Below are 21,606 nucleotides of genomic sequence, written 5' to 3'. Positions count from 1 at the left end.
TTTGTAGGATAGTAAACAAATATTAATCAATTTGGTTGATTTCCTTGTAAAATTAGATTTGTTAGGTCTTTGCCAAGATGGATCTGTTGAATAAATAATTACGTCTGTTTTAAGAATGTTGGATGTGATTAATCAAAAAATAAATCGAACACAGAAAAACACATTAATAATAAAATTAAAAAATAAAAGGAAAGAATTAGATGAATCTGAGGCTTGTATTAGCAATTTCCTTAAGACAGATGTCGTCGCTATTGACGATCGTCTCACAGGATACAACAGACTACGCAAACGAACTCAAACCGTGTGTAGGCCCGTTATCACCGGAGTAGAAAAACAAGAACACTTTGAACAAACAGAGAGTATGAAAATTCCAGAGAATATCTTTACAACAGTTAAGACTCTAGTCACTGAATTTGACAATTCTATTCTATATAAATAGAACTCAAAGGATATGTCTTTTCACGAACGAACACGACTGTAGACTGACAAACACGACTGTTCACGACGAACATGATTGTTCATGAACGGACATATTTGTTGATATTTAAATTAATATATAATTTTATTCAAAATTTTCCAACAAGATCTTCGTGTGGAAATTCACTTTAATCTATTTTTAACCTAATTAGATCAGAAATGGTGGGAGGTAGTCTATTTTTTATTTCTTAATTAGTGATTATAGTAGTTTAGGAATATAATTGATTTTTAGTGTATAGTTTAGGGATTCGAATGAGCTTTATAAGTAAAATATAACAACCGTTAAATTTTTAGAATCTCATTTTCCTATTTGAAAAAAATGACATTATTAGTTTGTATTTAATTAATGGGTTTTGCAAAGTTTAGAGACTCAATTACTAATTTGAGAAGGATGATGGACTAATTAATTGTAACTCTATAATTTAGATAGTCAATAACTTTTTATAAACAACCCTATTATAATTATAGTTTGGAATAAAGTGTAAAAATACCCTTAATGTTTACAGTCAGGATCAATTTTACCCTAACATTTAAAATGGTACAATTTTATCCATAACATTGGCAGCCAATAGCAATTTTACTCTTAAAGTTGGCAAGTTGGATCAATTTCATATATTATTGTAAATGCAGATATGTTGTTTCTTATTCTGCATCAATTTCATATTAGTTTGTTTCTGTGATTTAATAATAGAAATTGGAGATTAATATTTATTAATTCAACTTTTTAAATTTTGTTTGTCCAACTCATAAAATAGACAATATATTTTTTAATTTTTTTTCACGTCTAATCATATGTTTATGATCTATCACTAATAAGTGATAAAATGACTCACATGTGAAGTGCAGATGACAAGATTAATGACCGAGAAGACAATTTGATGACTTATTTCTAAAATTAACTCAACTTGACAATGTTAGGAGTAAAATTACTCTTAACTGTCAAAGTTAAGGCAAAGTTGCACCATTTTAGACGTTAGAGGTAAAATTGCTTTTGGCTGTAAATGTTAGGAGTATTTTTATATGATTTTAATGTACTCAATAGATTTTAATTCCAATTATAAGAAGAAAAAAAACATTTTAACGTGAAATTTCTTCGACTCGGAAAAACTAAAAAGTTTATCGCGTAATCCATATATAATATACCCAATCTATCCGTTTTATATTATTTGTCACTTTAAATTTTGAAAGTATGTTTTTATATATATTTTTTTCTTTATTTTAAGTTTTTTTTAAATCTTATTTTAAGTTTAAAAATATGAAATAATGGTCAAACCAATTAAAATTTATCTTGCTTGAAAACATTTAAGTTAAATTTGCAACATTTCATACGTTATGGCTAAATTGACACTTATTTAAAGACACTAAGATCAGATTTGATCCTCATACCTTTTTCCCAAAAAAACAGGCTTCCTATACATAAATATCATAATTAAATTTAAAATTATGACTAAATCAAATTATCAAATTTAATTCTGAATATGTTATTATTTTTCATATATAATAAATTAAGTATATTTTTACATCCTAATTTAAAATTTTTAAACTTCAATTCATAAATCCTAAACCCTACACAAAATATCCAGATCCATAATTTATAAACTCCAATTCTTAAAGTAGATTAAAAGTAATGATTTTATTAGTTTGACATAATGAGAAATTAAAACTTGACATAACTGTAGATAATTTTTCAAATATAAATTTATATGTAAATTTCCAAAAAAAAACACATATAAGTGAATCTAACCGGATTAAACTACTCAATTGAAATTGGGTGAACCATTTCAAGATTAACTCAACCGGTTCAAACAGTTTTGACCAGTTTATAAAGGTAAAAAAAGACTGAACATCCTCCAACCCAAAAATATGACCGGTTCCGATTGAACCGAGTTGACTCAATCAGTCTGATCCGAATCTGACAACTATGAGTAAAAGACACAGATTGATAATCATGTCAACTAAAATATCCTTATAAATCGTGTTACATCTTTGTAAATCGTGTTTTCATTCTAGAATTTAACAAATCCACTCACTCACAGTTGTATATCAAATTATGGGATCTAGTTCGTCAAATTTGGGTGTGCACATAGCACACCCAATCGATCAGGCCGAACTATATGTCTGAAAACGAATTCCGACTTTGATTAAGAATAATTACACCGAGTTTAGACAATAATCAATTGCACCTTAGATTTGAGAAAGAAAAACTGGATAAAAGAAATAAAAGACTTGATTTTGCTAAAATAAATTCATGAGGTTCAGAAGCGACATATTCGTCGATTTCGTCACACATGAACACCACACACGATGAACACAAAATTCCATCTCTCAACTTGAATTTTCATCGAAATATACCATTTAAAGATCAAAATCGTCACACTTAAATCCATTGCAATTGTTAAATTAAACGAACATGAAATTCGAGCTCTCAACTTTAATTTTCATTGAAATATACCCTTTTAAAGATCAAAATCATTGATAAATTAAACCTGAATCATATTACACAGTTCTTCCGAAGCCTATATTCAGCCGGTATATTATCATTTCTCATATCTACATTATCCAACGAAAATTTCTTACCTAAGACAGTTTACTCATTGGCTTCACATCACAGAGCCGATGGAGAAAAGGCGGCTTGGGCTGTGGGAATGCAGGATTGAACTATAAATCACACTTACACACGAGCAGTTTACGAGCACTCTCCTTGTTCAGATAGCTATTTATCCCATTGTTCTGATTTATTTGTTTTTGTTAATTCTCATTTCTAGTATGAGTTTTTTTTTAAAGGAAAAGCTCGCTAAGAAGGTGGCTTGAAGTGACATGATTAATCTATCTTAAGTCTGAGTCTACGTGACAGAGCAAGAGAAGATGTATACAGATTTATTTATATATATATGGGTGAGATCTGGTTTGACAATGGTTTATGGTGTGGCAATGAGCTTATAATGTAACAGAGTAAAACTACGTAGTTTTGATGATAATTGAAAAGGGCAAGGTGACAAATTTGTAAATAAAAATAAAGAGAAGTAAACGTAGGAGAGAATAGAGGAGGAGAAGAAGGAGGATGATGTCAGCGCTGATATGAGAGAGAAAATTGTTTTATTTCTTTTCTTTAAAATATATTTTCCCGACCTTTCGAAAAAAAAAATTATACTGTTAGACTCGTCTAAATTAGATGGTCATTTTAAGATCCCTAAAGCTCAAGTAAAAAAAAAATCGGTGAACGGAATCCGGTGATTAGATGGGCGTTTTCCGGCGAGAAAAAAAAAGTGTCCAGAAAATTCTCAACCAATTTCAGAAAATGTAAAACATCATTCTGAGAAACTTTAAATCTTGGGTCAAAGCGGGATTTCTTATAGTTTAGTATCAATAAAAAAATTTCTTTAATTTTATCCATTTGTCATGCTTCAACAATTTATTGGGTCAAAACCGTAAGGAATCTCGCTTTGAGCCAAGAATTAAAGTTTCTTAAAATGATGTTTTACATGTTTTAAAATTTTTTTAATAATTTTTTGGGCAGGTTTTTTATCCTACTTTCAGCACTATATGTTGGAAAAACCAGCACATACTGCTGGACGTCAGCACGCTGTTCTAAATCAGTGTATCAATTGTTTCAAATCAGTGTATTAATTGTTCTAACAAAATAATTATATTGTTCTAATAGAATTCTTAAATTATTCCAACAGAATACTTATATTGTTCCGACAGTGTACGAAATTGTTCCAAATCAGTGTGTCATTTGTTCCAACATAATACTTATATTGTTCTAATAGAATAAATTAGTGTACCAATCGTTCCAAATCAGTGTACCAATTGCTCCAACTCAGTATACCAATTGTTCCAACAGAATTAATTATTATATTCTTCCAACAGAATAAATCTGTGTACCAATTGTTTCAAATCAGTGTACCAATTTTTCCAACATAATAGTTATATTGTTCCAATAGAATACATGTATTGTTCCAACAGAATTATTATATTGTTCGAACAAAATACTTATATTGTTGGGTCGTAGCGAGATTCCTTATAGTTTAGTCCCAATAAATAATTTTCCTTAATTTTATCTATTTTACATACTTCAATAATTTATTGGGACTAAATCATAAGGAATCTCACTTTGAGTCAAGAATTAAAGTTTTTTAAAATGATGTTTTACATTTTTCAGAAATTTTTTGAAAATTTTCTGGGTATTTTTTTCTCACAGAAAAACCGTCATAGGATCGCTGGACTTCGTTCACTGGAACTTTTTTTACCTGGGCTTCTGAGATCTTAAAATGACCGTCTAATTAAAATGAGTCTAACGGTACAAAAATTTTCAAAAAACGAGGTTGCGAAAGTCGGAAAAATGCATTTTAAAGAAAAATAAAATAAAATATTTTTCTCTCTCCTACTATAACATCATCATCCTCCTCATCCATTCTCTTATGCGTATCCTTCTTTTTCTTTTATTTACAAATTTGTCATATTGTCCTACTTAATTATAAAAAATTGGTCTTTGTCACACCATAAGCTCTGTCACACCATAAGATTTTTGTCGCTCATGATCTATTTTATATATATATATATATATATATATATATATATATATATATATATATATATATATATATATATAAGTTGAACCATTTAGGCCTTTTCTCAAACTTATCTTTTTATTTTTTATAATCTCTAAACATTTTCTCAAACTTCCACATCATTGTTTTAATGAGATGTCATACTACATTTTTCCTTCCAATTTAAACTTCGTCTATTAATAGTATTTAAACCTCACAATCCTTTCATCTTCCTACTTTTTCCGTTTCTTCCGTAAAACTTCATCTATTAATAGTCTTTGAACCTTAAAATCCCTTCATCTTTCATGTTTTTCATTTTTTCCATAATAAATTCTATATTTAGATATGATAGCCATAAATTTTAGAAAGCATTATAGATATATAATAGTTGAAGCAAATGGTTATTTCAGCATCGATAGTTTGCATGTGCAAAGAAAAATAATTTTAATTATAGTGAGTTAATCTCTTATTTTTTTAATAGTATTATTCAATGAAAAAAAAAGGAAATTTTGATATTTTATATCTTTTTTTTTTCAATGCAAGTTCAGTGATAATCACCACCATTAATGGAGTAGAAACTCGTTCCCTTTTTCTTCATTGGGTTCAATCAATTTCAGATAAAAAAATTTATTGTTTCAGTTAGTGAATATACTTTGTGGTAGACCTGGCAATTATCGTGTTTCGTGTCAAAATCGTGTTATCTCATATTTATGTTCCATATGGTTTTATATGTTATAAATGCTAGAAAAATGATTTTCGTGTCAATTGGGTTGGCTCTGTAATCGTGTTTTCGTGTTAGAAATTGTCACCTCTACCTAGAAGGGGGGTGGTATAAGGAGGTGAGATAAGCTCCTGCGATTTTAATAGGATGGAAAAGTCCATCTTATCCCTCAAATTAATGTTAGGATAAAGTTCAAATAAAACCCCTGTGGTTTCACTAATTTTCAGATAAAGGACTGTGGTTTACTTTTTGTCAAAACAAGGACTGAGATTTTCAAATTTAGCAAAATAATGACTTTTTCGATTGATACTATTAAAATCACCATTGACGACTTCAAAAATGACATATTTTAAAAACTATTAATATTCTAAGCAACTTTAATTCTTCAACTTTTTTATTTCGAGATTATTTAGATGATATTCGGTAAAGAGAGAGATAGTTAATGTTTAGAGAGAGAAAGTTCCAAAAAAGATGATTTTCTAAAATCGAAAATGTAGTTCCATAGAAAATATGGCATTGAGAAAATATGGCATTGAACAACTTTAATTCTTGAAAATTTTCATTTTCAGGTCGTTAAAGATAGTTTTAATAGCATTATTAAAAGTGTGAAACATCAATCCTCGTTTTGACAAAAAGTAAACCATAATCCTTTATCTGAAAATTAGTGAAACCACAGGGGTTTTATTTGAACTTTACCCTTAATGTTATATAGTTTAAATAGGGTTAAAATAGTAAAATGTATTATTTTATCCCCATCCATATCCCACATACCAAACATTGAATAATAATTCTCGACTATCATATTTTTATCCTTACCCCAACCATTTATCCTTATCCATATCCCAACCTTTATCTCTATCCATATCCCAATAGAATACCAAACGCCCTGTTAGTTAATTTTCGTCATTTTGAATAAATAAAATAAAGAAATAAATCAAGTAATCTCGGTGTTCATAACTGTGCTTTGCAGGACAAACGTATGAGATGGAAAAGGCGATGAATGAACATCCACACGCAGCGTAACATGTACCATGCGAAGCGTAACATGTACCACGCGGAGCTTAAATCAGTGAGAAGTGTTTGATAAACATCAGCAAATCATTCACGCGGAGCGTGACCCTTTCCACGCGGAGCGTGGACCTTTTAGAGGACAAAAATACGACTTCAGAAGCTCATCCACACGGGGCTTGGGATATTCCACGCGGAGCGTGAAGTGTCGGTCACCTTGTTCACATTGAGGACAGATTTGACACATTTTTGTATTTTCATCGTATCTCCCTCATACGAACTCGGATTGAGGCGATTCAAAATGCGTTGGAAAGCTAAGAGAAAGATGTACAAGTGACTAATAATGTCATCTCCAAATTCGCAGCGTAACATGCTCAAATAATTAATCTAAATTGCTGGACGTGTTGAAGCTTAGGAAATCTTTCATGGGTGTGAAATATACAAGGGAGAAAATAAGAAAATAATGAAGCATCACATGCTTCATTATTCTACATCAAATTAAAAGTCTTTCTACCACTTTTACACACATTCAAGGTCTCCATTCACATTCAAAGTCTCCATTCACATTCAAAGTCTTCTCTTCACACTATGTAATTACAATTATGACCCAAGCTTGATTTGTGTATAAATATGAGTGCTTGGCACTCATTTAGACATGTAGTTATAGATTTAGATTCAGATTTTTATGTAACTAAACTCTATCACTTTGAGAGCTTGTTCGCTTATCCCGTCACTCCGTCGAAGTTACGTTCCATCCTCTTCCACCAAGCTCGAGAAGTTCCACCTCTAAGACCTAAGAGACGGCCTTGAGTCTGGTTAGCTAGTTCTAAAGGCCGATTCTTCCCTTCTTACTTGCTAATTAGCTTGCACTCTTCCTATGTACTAGGCTTGGTTGTATTCATATTCTTTTCATTCCATATTTATAATATATGAATTGCAATTCCTGTTTCTCTATACGTGTTGATATTTACTACTTGTTTTGATATTTGTAATTGATTATTGTGTAGGGGGACACGATACCCGGCGCCCTTTGTACGAGTCATCTTTAGGGAACCATATAGGTGCTGCCCTACCGGAAGTAACACACCGGAAACCGTAGGAATTGACAAGCCACGGCACTTACGGGCCCTAGTTTTTGATTCCCAGCATTAGACACGCCTTGACTAGGAACCACGTAGTCTAAGCACTTCACGGGTCGGTCGGTCTACACGTAGTCGTCTTTGCAAGAGTAAAATATCAATCATATATGTTCGGAGTCATTGCTTATTATATTTATAACTTATCGCAACCCGTAGAGTTTCGTTTACATAAGTCTGTCTCACCATAGGAGTAGTTTGTAGTTGTGACCCAAACCAACCTAAAGTATTCACCGCCTAGATAACGAATAGAACCGAGTAGTTTAATACTTGTGGTTATAAATCCCGTGGATTCGATACCCGATCTTAACCAGATTATTACTTGATACGACGGGGTACACTTGCCCCTAAGTAGCCGCGTCTAGTAGAGTTTAAGAATACGTACACACATATTACACACTTACTTATATCCACTTACCACACTCCATCATCATTTACCACACCTACTAGGTGCCACGTATCAGTGGTCTCATGATATATTTACTCAATTTCATAAATAACATTAGGGACTTACTGTTATCGTCATAATTTATAACATTTTTCGTACTTAATTACTAGTTATTTTGTACCATTTTAATAAGTTTTAATGATAGTTTTCTTATATTTTCATCATTTATGTATCTAGGTCATTTTCATCTGTTTTCAGGCACTTTCGCAAGGTTTCGTCACAAATAACCAAAATCGGGGCTTAAGGCGAGGACTCGGAAGTGAAACGTGTTGAAACACCTTTCCACATAATTTTGATTTGACAAAATTGTTTAAGTAAAATATTCTAAACACACTAAGTTTAAATGCTTTGATTTATTCTACTAATGTGTTTGTTCAATGTTGAGTTAAAACTGTTTATAAGACACAAGAATTAGAAGGCCCAAGCCCAAGTCAAACAACTCAGTACAACTCGGCCCGCGTTTGTTAAAATGCTGTCGCTTTGGATAAAACGCAACTCAGCAAGAGAAGGATCTAGAAGACCTTCGGGAACAACTTCAAGATGAAGCTGCTGAGTAGTCTCGACAAAGCGTACAAGACAGCAGCTGGCAAATGAAAACTTCCAGACAAAGTATTCCTACTTTGGGTAAAGTTCAGACGACACAGTATGATGTCTAGTTGACTTTACCATAAAAGAAGGGACAGTCTGCTGAGCTGACCGAGGACAGAAGATACACAAATATGATTGGCCGAGAGCTTTGAGCAAGTCAGGATGACAACGACAGGAAGTCGTTTCCCTCCAATGGTTATTTCGAAATTCGAAATGACCGATGCCCAGACGTCTCTATAAATAGTGACATCACAAGCTTCATTCAACACAGAACTTGATCAAGCCATTACGCTGACCAAATTTCTACACAAGTTCTGCAAGCAAAGAAGCAAAGCAAATCTTACACTACAATTCATACATTTGTGTAAAAGTCTAGAGTGATTATTTCAATCGTCTAAAGTGTCTTAGCAAATCATTGTATAGGACAAAACACTTATCATTTCTAGAGATAGAAAGGAGAGGCTGAGTACTCGGTTATAGTACTCAGCAAGAGATTAGGATTGAGTAGAGGTATAGAGGAAGGTACTCTTGTCATACTCAGTTGCTAAGATTGTAAAAGGTTTGAGGCTCTACCTTTAAAGAGCTCAGTAGAGGATTCGAAATCTCGGAACGTGTTCCGGGGACAGGACGTAGGCTTAGAAGCAGCCGAACCTGGATAAATCTGCTGAGTGAAGTATTTCTTACCTTTAACTCCTTATATATATTGCTTGCTTAAAATAACCAAAAACTGACCAAGTAAAGAGGTCAAGTAGAGTTGTGCGCGTTGAACATCTGAGCTCAGGAATAGACTCTAAGTGCTATCTCCTGACTCAAGCTAAGAAACTGACCTAGTCACCAGTTGACTAAGCCAGTATCTTGCTGTTTACTCAGCGCTGCTGTTAAAACCTTTTTCCTTAGAAAAAGAAGTCTGCCCTAATTGCAAAAAAGTTTAAATAGTTTCTAACCCCCCCTTGGAACTATACTTGCAACCTAACAAGGGACCAACAAGTGGTATCAGAGCTTAAAAGCTCACTGTAAAAGGTCTAACAACCTTGAGCTGATCCCTACCATGGGCGAAAACAGCACTCGATTTCTCCCTGGAAACCAAACAACTCAGATACTGCTTGAGGGGCTGTCCATTTCTAGGCCTCCCCTATTCTTCGGGTCAAACTATACCTTCTGGAAGAATAGGATGAAAAATTTCATTCAGGCTACAAACATGAGTGCCTGGCTATCTATAGTCCAAGGCCCATTTGTACCTGTCGAAGTTGTGGAGGGCCAAACAGTTGTAAAAGCTGAGGCCAAATGGACAGAGGATGATCTTAAGAAGCTTCAAAATCACGCTTCGGCTATCAATATGCTTCACTGTGCGCTCGATGCTGCAGAATATAATAAAATCTCAGGTTGTGAGTCGGCGCAAGAGATCTGGAATAAGCTGGAAGTCACCTACGAGGGAACCAATAAAGTAAAGGAGTCCAAGGTGAATCAGCAGATGAGACTGTACGAGCTGTTCGAGATGAACAATGATGAGGGCATTTCAGACATGAATGCAAGGTTTACCAACATCATTAATGAGCTCAAGAGACTTGGGAAAATCTTCACTGAGGAAGAACAAGTCAAAAAGATACTCAGGAGTCTTCCTAAAGACTGGCAAGCAAAGAAGACAGCGGTTAAGGAAGCTCAGGATTTAACCACCTACAAATATGACGAACTCATCGGCTCGTTGCTGACCCATGAAATATCCATGAAAAACTTTGAGGTGAAGGAAAAAGCTGAAGACAAGAAGCAGAAATCCCTTGTCATGAAAGCTGACTCCACTGACGGGAGCTCAACTGATGATGAGGAGATGGCTATGTTCATAAGGAAGATGAAAAGGCTATTCAGGAAAAATGATAAATACTCTAAGAAGCCTTACAGAAAGTTTGATAAGTATAAAGCTGACTCAAGCGACAGCAAATACAAAAAGGACAGCTCAAAGCCCATTACATGCTTTGAGTGCCATCAAACCGGCCATATTAAGTCAAGCTGCCCCACACTGAGGAAAGACAAGAAGAGCGGCAAAAAGGCAATGGTGGCTACATGGAGCGACAGTGATGAGTCTTCATCAACAGAAGCTGAGGCCACCGAGTCAGCGAAGATATGCTTCATGGCTGACGAACTTGCTGAGCCATACGTCTCTGGTCATGCTGACCCCTCCGTTGAAACTGACGATGAGGAGCAATCAAATGAGGTAATATCACTTTCTCTGCTCAGAAACGAAATGGGTAATGCCCTGAGTGATCTCTATACACTTATCAAAAAGTGTAATAAGAAAATTAGAGCACTCAGCAGGCGCTGTGATGAGGTTGAAGAGGTCAAGCTGAGTGACCTCAGATACCTTTTTCAGGACAACTCAACGTTGCATGATAACATAAAAATCATACATGAGTCTGTCTCTGAAGTTCAATCAGTTTCAAAGAAACTGAGAAAGGAAGTCACAACTATCCAGAACCAATTAAAGGTTCCAAATAAAAGAAACATTCCTCTAAGAACTCAGCACCAAGGTACTCAGCAGAGATGGAATAAAGTCCAGTGTGACTTTTGAGGGAAGAAAGGACACACCACTAAGGTGTGCTGGCACGCTCAGCACTGGGGTGCTGACAAGTCAGTGAAACATCCTAAACAGAAGGTCAGCTGTGACTTCTGTGGAAAGAATGGCCATACTGTCCAAGTATGTCGCCATAAAATAAAATATGATGCTTTACCTGTTACACCTAACAAGCAAGGACCCAAAAAGAATTGGGTACCTAAGAGTAACTAGTTACAATGCAGGTAAGCCTGAGGTGTGCTGAGAAGTCAAAGATGTGGTATATTGACAGTGCATGCTCAAGGCATATGACGGGTGATGAAACTCAGTTCATCACGTTTGAGCGTAAACGAGGAGGGAGCGTAAGTTTTGGATACAACAAGAAGGGTAAGATAGTAGGGTCAGGAACCATTGGAGGTAATCCTACTATTGAATCTGTCTCCCTAGTCAGCGGACTCAAATATAACTTACTCAGCGTAGCTCAGCTATGTGAAAATGGGAGAAAAGTTATATTTGATGCTACTGGATGTAAAATATACGCTGGTAAAACAAATGAGTTAATATTAACTGCCCCTCGAATAGATAATGTCTTTATGCTAGACTTAGAGAAAAAGTTTTCAAAAACTGTGTGCTTAGTATCAAAGGAAGAGAATTCCTAGCTATGGCATAGGAGACTTGGTCATGTAAGCATGGACCTCCTGGCCAAATTAGCAAGAAAGCAATTGGTTGAGGGACTGCCCGAACTTAAATTTGAAAAAGATCAATTATGCCACGCTTGCCAAGCTGGAAAACAAACCAAACAATCTTTTCACAGCAAAAATATTGTCTCAACTAAGCGTCTGTTAGAGTTACTACATTTGGATCTCTTTGGTCCAGTCCAGCCGCTGAGTCTGGGTGGAAGAAGATTTTCCTTGGTCATTGTAGATGACTTCTCTCAGTATACGTGGGTCATCTTGCTGACCAGCAAGGATGAAACCTTTGAGACATTTTCAAATTTGGTTAGAAAAATTGAAAATGAAAAAGACCTAAAATTAGCTCACATCCGTAGTGATAATGGTGGAGAATTCAAAAACCAAAAGTTTGTTGAATTCTGTGAAGCCAGCGGCATTGACCACAATTTTTCTGCTCCTAGAACACCTCAGCAAAATGGGGTTGTAGAAAGGAAGAACAGAACTCTGGTTGAAATTGCCAGGACAATGCTGGATGAGCATAGGCTTCCAAAGTATTTTTGGGGAGAGGCTGTTAACACAGCATGCTATATTCTTAATAGGGCTCTAGTTAGACCTATATTAAAGAAAACCCCCTATGAACTTTGGAAAGGACGAAAGCCCAATATTGGATACTTTCGTGCCTTTGGCTGTAGATGTTTTATTTTAAATACCAAAAATAGCTTAGCAAAGTTTGATTCAAAAGCTGATGAGGCTATCTTTTTGGGTTACTCAACAAACAGCAAAGCATACAGAGTTTTTAATAAGCGAACTCAAGTTTTAGAAGAGTCAGTACATGTAGAGTTCGACGAAACTAACCCTGCAGGTAGATACCAGCCGCTGACCGAAGATGATCCACACTCAGTAACCACCGCTGACCAAGAACCAGCTACTGAGTCATTCACTAAAAGGCTGACCAAGAGTAAGAGTGAACCTAAGATTACTTTTACTGACACATCTACTTCTGCAGAGATTGTTGAAACAGAAACAGCACAAGACATGAATCTACCTAAAGAGATAAGGATCCCAAGAGGGCACTCAGAGAGTGCGATCCTTGATTCTGTTGGGAATACCCTGATGATGAGGAATCAACTCAGGAAGTACCTCAGCAATGTTGCTTTCGTCTCAGTTCAAGAACCGAAGAATTTCGCTGAAGCTGAGTACGATGAATTCTGGATGAACGCAATGCAAGAGGAGCTCGATCAATTCAGAAAGAACGATGTATGGGAGCTAGTGCCTCATCCAAAGAGTCAAAAGACCATTGGAACAAGATGGGTCTTCAGAAACAAGATGGATGAACAAGGGAATGTAGTCAGGAACAAAGCAAGGCTTGTAGCTCAGGGCTACAGTCAGCAAGAAGGTATTGACTATGGTGAGACCTTTGCCCCAGTGGCAAGGCTAGAGGCAATTAGAATTCTATGTGCATATGCATCTTGCATGAACTTTAAATTATTCCAAATGGATGTCAAAAGTGCATTTCTTAATGGAGTTATAAACGAGGAGGTTTATGTTAATCAACCTCCAGGTTTTGAGGATCATAAATTCCCTAACCACGTTTATAAACTCAAAAAGGCTCTGTACGGCCTCAAGCAAGCACCACGTGCTTGGTATGAGAGGCTGACCAGTTTCCTGCTGACTAGAAATTACGTCAGGGGTAAAGCTGATACAACCTTATTCATTAAGAGAAAGGGTAAAGATACCCTGCTGGCCCAAATTTATGTTGATGATATAATATTTGGTGCAACTAACGAATCAATGTGCAAGGAGTTTAGCAAACAAATGCAGACTGAGTTTGAAATGTCCATGATGGGAGAACTCAACTTCTTCCTCGGTCTTCAAATTAAACAAGGAAAGAACGGCATCTTCATCAGTCAAGCCAAATATGTCAAGGAGATATTAAAGAAATATGACTTGGAAAATTGCAAGCCAATATCCACTCCTATGGGCACTGACACTGTCCTCTGCACTGACGAGAATGGTAAGTCAGTAGACAGCAAATTATATCGAGGTATGATAGGCTCTCTACTTTACTTAACAGCCAGTAGACCGGACATTCAGTTTTCAGTATGCTACTGTGCTAGATATCAATCTAACCCTAAGGAATCTCATTACATTGCTGTAAAAAGAATCCTTAGATACTTGCAAAGCTCAGTGAACGCAGGTTTATGGTATCCAAATACTCATGACTTTACACTCATTGGATACACTGACGCTGACTATGGACGGGATAAGCTAGAACGTAAAAGCACCTCTGGAGGATGTCACTTCTTAGGAAGCTGTCTTGTATCCTGGTTCAGCAAAAAGCAGGCGTCAGTAGCCTTGTCTACCACTGAAGCTGAGTACATTGTTGCTGGTCATTGTGTTGCTCAAGTCCTATGGATTAAGCAACAACTTGAAGACTATGGTGTTCAAACGAAGACAATTGAAGTCAAATGTGACAACAAAAGTGCAATTGATCTTTCAAAGAACCCAATTCAACACAGCAGAATGAAGCATGTCAGCATCAGACATCACTTCATTAGAGACCATATACTTAAGGGTGAGGTCAAGCTGACCTTTGTCCCAATGGACGAACAGCTTGCTGATATCTTCACGAAGCCACTGGCTCGTGAGAAGTTCAGCATACTGAGAGAAGCTATTGGTATGTTTAATCCTCTTCAGTAAATTCCTGAACTAAATGAATATGCATGCTGAGTGAATTACTATGCTGAATGATTGTTTTTGCTGTGTACTCATTGAAATTAATTAAACAGCAAATACTGAGTAAACTTGCACACTGAGTAAGTTAGTTTAAACTTGAACTTAGAAATCATCCCATTATGCATACCGACCACTCAGAATATCAAACGATTAGTATTCTAAAACGCTGAGTGTTATATCCGTTAGAATCATTGCAAAAGCACGCGTATAGCCACCTAGGATGACGTACGCGCCGAATGTGTCATAAATGCCAGGATTATTGTCGGTTCACAATCCCGAGGCAAAACTGACACATGGATTCGATAAGATCCATTTCTCACCTCTATAAATAATGGGAAATTCCCCATTTTTACTCTCTACGCTTATCGAATACTCTGGCTAAGAAATTCTTTCTCTCTAAAAATCCTCTAAGCTTTCCCATCCTCAATAATGACTAAGGTTTCCTACAACATCTCCGGTGCTGGCCACTCTAAACCCAGCTCCGATGACACTTCCAGGCAAACCTCTGTGCCGGAACCTACCAAAGTCACCTCGCCGAGTAAAGGAAAAGCTGGCCAAACCTCTGGTCAGGGAAAGCCTGTAAAAGTCAGGACCTACTCCAAGGTCTTTGAGAATGTCCGCGAATGGAAAGTTGAGCCCTCAAGATGGGTATCAGAAAACTTCGTACAAAACGAACAACCCTTCTGCGAGTGGATTTCACAAAATGGCTGGACGGAGCTATTTTTGGTTAGGGATGAAACCTATCCTGACCTAGTACGGGAGTTTTACCACAACCTCCCCGTTGCAAATGACAACACTGACTATCTGTGTACAGTGGTGAAAGAGAAAACCATCTTCATCAACCCTCTCTACTTAGGCAATCTGCTCAAATTAAAAACTGAGGGAGTAAGGCTGAGAATATCTGGAGATCAGGATGGTACTGGGTACGAGGTCAACTTCTGCAAGCCTGAGGGTCACTCAAGAGAAGTCTCAGCTTCATCCATGGGTCAGCACCAGAAGATGGCTCATTACTTGCTGACCTACTTCATCTACCCGAAGATCAACTGCACTACATCAGCAACAAACTTTGAGCAATGCTTTATATGGCATATGCTGACATACACACCGATCAATATGCCAGTCTTTCTCGTCGCTGGCTTCCTACGCAGCTCTGGTACGCTGAGGCTAGGATCAATCATCACAAGAATCCTCATTGACCATAAAGTTGATCTCGAAGGTGAGGAGAAGACTCGAGGATCTGAGATAACAGCTGCCTCGCTGAGAGCATTAAAATTTGGACAGCCTTTGAAGACAGGTAAAGCTGCTGCTGCTGCTGGACAAGCTGAGGGAACTGCTGAGCCAAAGAAAGGACGAAGGACTAAGGCCCCAGCTTCCCGCAAAAGAAAAACTACTGAGACTCCTTCCAAAAATGTTGAGTCTCCAGCAAAAAGGCAGAAGTCAGCTGGTAAGTCAGCTGAGAAACGAAGCAGGCAAGGTGAGCCTGGAACTGAGGAAACTGCTGAGCAACCTCAGAAGAAGCAGAAACCTTCTACACTGACTCCCCTCAACGCCATACCTACAGACTTTGTAGTACCGGGTGACTCTCACTTCACCCAATGTCAAGGTACTGTAGCTGAGTCTGAAGAACATGAGGTACAACTGGATGATCACTTCATCTCACAAGTTGAGGAAGAACTTGATGGTGGCAGTACAGAAGAAGAAGAAGAAGAGGCCAGTGGTCAGGATGACGCTGAGGACTCTGAGGAGACAGCCAGTGAGCATGAGCCTGAGCAGGCCAATGCTGGGTTTACTGCTGGAGATGAGCAAGTACTTGATCAACACAATGTTGATCCAGTCCAAGAACAAACTGACCAACCTGCTGATGAGCAATACGAATCTTCTCCTTCTCACTCAGGAGATGCTGCTCAAACTGTCACTCCACCTCGTAGAAGAAGAAAGTTGGTTAAGGCCAGTGAGAAACCTGTCAGTGAACCTCCTGTGCTACCACCAACTCTTCCTGACTTCGTTATTTCAAAGCCAACTAAGGACCCCTCTACAGTCAAGCTGAAATTTTTCAAACGCCAACAAACCTCTACTGCTTCGGCGTCCTTAGAAAAGCAAGCCTCTGTTTCTTCTCAACAGGAACATACCGACCAAAATGCCTCTGCCACCTCAACAAGTCAGGTTGAGCCGATTACTGTTAATGCTATTACTCAAAGCATGGTGCTGACTCCAAACATTTCCGCCCCCGTCAGCACAGACAGTATTCGTATTACCACTTCCCCAACTCAACTCTCTGCCGATCAATCAACTATACCTAAAACTCAAGTACAGATTGAAAATGTTATTCCAGTCACTGACCAGATCACTCCTTTCACTCCTCTTCCTTCCGGTCACACTGATGTCCCTGAAGGCTCTCAAAGCTATGTGAATGCCACTGAGTCCGGCAAAAAGCTCATTGACTCAGTTCAAGCGTTGATCAGAGACCTTCAACATTCCACTCCTCCTGCTGCTGGGTCTTCATCTATTGAGACTACTCAGCTCTCCCAGGTCACTCAGCTTCTCAACGAAGTTAAGGGACTCAAGGACTTGCTGAACGTCATTATCTCTTTTCAAGCACAGCAAGCTAAGCAGGATTCTATCGCCAAGCTGGCTGAGATCCAGCTGACAACTGTGCAACACTTGAACTCTTTACAACAACAAGTTCAGAAATTGTCAGCTGTGAACACCGACTATGCCACTTTATCTGAAGTCAAGATGCTCTTTTCTCAGCTACATACCGAGCAACTCAAGACCAACGAGCAAATGGTTTCTTACAATCAATGCTCAATAGAGCAAATTGGTGAGGCTATTCGCTTGCTTAATCTGAATAAGCAAGAGATGGATACTGACGCAATGAAACAGAATGAGCTGCAGTCTATCATACAACAAACCTTCAACCACATTCGTCATAACAATATTCAACGTCAGTATTACGACACAGCCCTCTTAAAGACCTTTCACCAAATCTTTGTTGGTCTTACTGAAGCTCTCATCTGGCAAGGCAAAGCTCAAGCGTTTAGCGTCAATATGCTCAGTGCTGCTGAACTCAATATACCCGAAGAGGTATCAACTGATGGAGTTGCAATTTTTGACGGTGTCAATGAAAGCGCTGAGAAACTTAAGGAGCTGTCCCAAGAACTGACTCGAGCTGCCTTAACTGATGCCTTCAGACTTCCTCCTCCTGATGCTGACAAAACGGGGGAGAAAGAACAAGAAGCTAGAGCTCAGCATGAGAGAAGTCAGTCGCAACACAAGAAAAAGAAATAGATAGGCTAGCTCAGTATAGACTAAGTCAGATGAAATCTATATGCCTTATCTATAAGTTTTGTTGTGTAAACACTGACTACTATTAATATATCATATTTGCATCTTTTATTCTTATTCATGAGTTATGATATATGTTAATATATGTTACTGTGTACTGAGTCATTACGTATCTTCAATTAAATCAGCTATGTTTTATACGTATAAATCTTATTGACTGAATCAAATGCTGATAACATGTTTGACATTGTCCTATGTGCTTATAAAACATTGTTTGTTAAGAATCCATTGAACAACAGTTTACTTAGCGCACTCTATATGATTAAACCTTCCACTCTATACTGAGTAAATAGAATATGTTTAATAAGCTGACCTATATCTAAGAAACTGACCTTAGACTTACTCAATTAAACCTTTAAATGTTTTGAGTAAAACTAAGTCAGTAGCTCAACCCTTACGGGAGAGTTTGCTAAATTATACTAGGTCAACTATCATGGGAGAGCTCATACTGAGTTCCTCGCTGAATAGTTTTGCCAACATCAAAATGGGGGAGTTTGTTGAAACACCTTTCCACATAATTTTGATTTGACAAAATTGTTTAAGTAAAATATTCTAAACACACTAAGTTTAAATGCTTTGATTTATTCTACTAATGTGTTTGTTCAATGTTGAGTTAAAACTGTTTATAAGACACAAGAATTAGAAGGCCCAAGCCCAATACAAGTGTTAAAGCCCAAGTCAAACAACTCAGTACAACTCGGCCCGTGTTTGTTAAAACGCTGTCGCTTTGGACAAAACGCAACTCAGCAAGAGAAGGATCTAGAAGACCTTCGGGAACAACTTCAAGATGAAGCTGCTGAGTAGTCTCGACAAAGCGTACAAGACAGCAGCTGGCAAATGAAAACTTCCAGACAAAGTATTCCTACTTTGGGTAAAGTTCAGACGACACAGTATGCTGTCTAGTTGACTTTACCATAAAAGGAGGGACAGTCTACTGAGCTGACCGAGGACAGAAGATACACAAATATGATTGGCCGAGAGCTTTGAGCAAGTCAGGATGACAACGACAGGAAGTCGTTTCCCTCCAACGGTTATTTCGAAATTCGAAATGACCCATGCCCAGACGTCTCTATAAATAGTGCCATCACAAGCTTCATTCAACACAGAACTTGATCAAGCCATTACGCTGACCAAATTTCTACACAAGTTCTGCAAGCAAAGAAGCAAAGCAAATCTTACACTACAATTCATACATTTGTGTAAAAGTCTAGAGTGATTATTTCAATCGTCTAAAGTGTCTTAGCAAATCATTGTATAGGACAAAACACTTATCATTTCTAGAGATAGAAAGGAGAGGCTGAGTACTCGGTTATAGTACTCAGCACGAGATTAGGATTGAGTAGAGGTATAGAGGAAGGTACTCTTGTCATACTCAGTTGCTAAGATTGTAAAAGGTTTGAGGCTCTACCTTTAAAGAGCTCAGTAGAGGATTCGAAATCTCGGAACGTGTTCCGGGGATAGGACGTAGGCTTAGAAGCAGCCGAACCTGGATAAATCTGCTGAGTGAAGTATTTCTTACCTTTAACTCCTTATATATATTGCTTGCTTAAAATAACCAAAAACTGACCAAGTAAAGAGGTCAAGTAGAGTTGTGCGCGTTGAACATCTGAGCTCAGGAATAGACTCTAAGTGCTATCTCCTGACTCAAGCTAAGAAACTGACCTAGTCACCAGTTGACTAAGCCAGTATCTTGCTGTTTACTCAGCGCTGCTGTTAAAACCTTTTTCCTTAGAAAAAGAAGTTTGCCCTAATTGCAAAAAAGTTTAAATAGTTCCTAACCCCCCCCTTGGAACTATACTTGCAACCTAACAAGGGACCAACAAAACGGAGCAAAAAATGAAGTTTATTCACTTCTAGCCATGCATCTCATCGAGATGGAAAAGCATCTCGCCGAGATGGGAGATGTAAGTTACAAAGTCATATTTTCACATAGCGGCCAGATTTGACATATTTTGGTATTTTAATCGTATCTCTCTCATATGAACTCGGATTGAGGAGATTGAAAATGCGTTGAAAAGCTAAGAGATATGTGAATAGATGACTAATAATAATCATCTCAAAATTCGAAGTGTAATAGGCTAAAAATATTGTCCTAAGTTGATGTACATGTTGAAGCCTAAGATTATTTTCCCACATTCACACATTTTCAGCTCCTAAATTGTCAAAGTCTTCCACTACCCTCTTTAAAGCTAAATTTGGAAGATTAGGGGGTTGGGGGACATAAGAAGACTTGGTCTTTGGAAGCATATGTTCCATTTTACTATAAAATGAGACCTTGTGAGCCGTTTGAAGACACACCAAGTTTAGGCTTAATTCTTCCCTCTTTCATGTTAGTTTGTTGATTCTTCTCTTTAAGAATCATTTGTGTTTGCTGTTGTAATTGTTGTTATTGTGCTTAAGTTGTTGTTTGTGCAAAAGTTCATCGAATAAAAGTAAGTTTCAAGTCACCGAGAAAGTCCAATCAGCAATCATTATTACGGTTTCTTCTAAACTTATCTCTTTTATTACTATAAACTCCATTATTTATCTTTCTAATGTGTGTTTTAATCTAATCATGGGCTAAAACCCCTTTAACTAAGGCTAAAAGCGGATCTTAAACTTAATTATATGGTAATTACGTTTAACCTATTTAAGCTATGTTTATCCTTTTAAGAACTAACTTATGATTCTTAATGCTTGTTGGAGATGGACCAAATCCCAACTCGAATATAATTAATCATTTATATTGACCGTGATTAAATTGATTAATCGAAACTCATAAGTTGGACCTAATGACCATTTACTGTGACTTATTGGTTTTTCATGAATCTTATTATAAATCTTAGATTTATTACTTGAGCTAGACCAAAGTGAAGTAATAAATCGAAGGTTTGGACCTAAGAAAACTTAATGCTTCTTTGGATTAATTAATTAAGCCGGGCCAAAGTGAAGTAATTAATCGAAAGTTGAGAACTAATTACTCGAGCGGTTTTTGTTGAATCTTAAGTAATCACTTTAGCCGGATCAAGATAAAGTAGGTTAAAAAGGTTTAGATTAATAAAATTTAATGTTTCTCTAGATTAATTACTTTAGCCAGACTAAGGTAAAGTAATTAATCGAGAGTTCAGAACCAATCTCGAGAATCTATTAGTTAATAAGAAAAATCGACATCTTAAAAAGAATAAAACAACTTAAAAAGGTTAAGTGCTATAACCAAGCAAAGAGGTTAAGTGAAGCTAGAAGCCTTAGTTTCTTCCATTATAAGTAATCTCTCACCTAATTTGTACAATTTTCATTTCACTTCTTGATTAAGTCTTAACTTGGTTACCCAACAAACTCTACAATTTGATTGTTTAAATAATAGATAGTAAGCAAAGAGATTAGTACTTATAATCGCCATCA

Source organism: Euphorbia lathyris, chromosome 1, assembly GCF_963576675.1.
Source record: "Euphorbia lathyris chromosome 1, ddEupLath1.1, whole genome shotgun sequence".
Classification (NCBI taxonomy): domain Eukaryota; kingdom Viridiplantae; phylum Streptophyta; class Magnoliopsida; order Malpighiales; family Euphorbiaceae; genus Euphorbia; species Euphorbia lathyris.
This window is presented reverse-complemented; position numbering follows the sequence as displayed.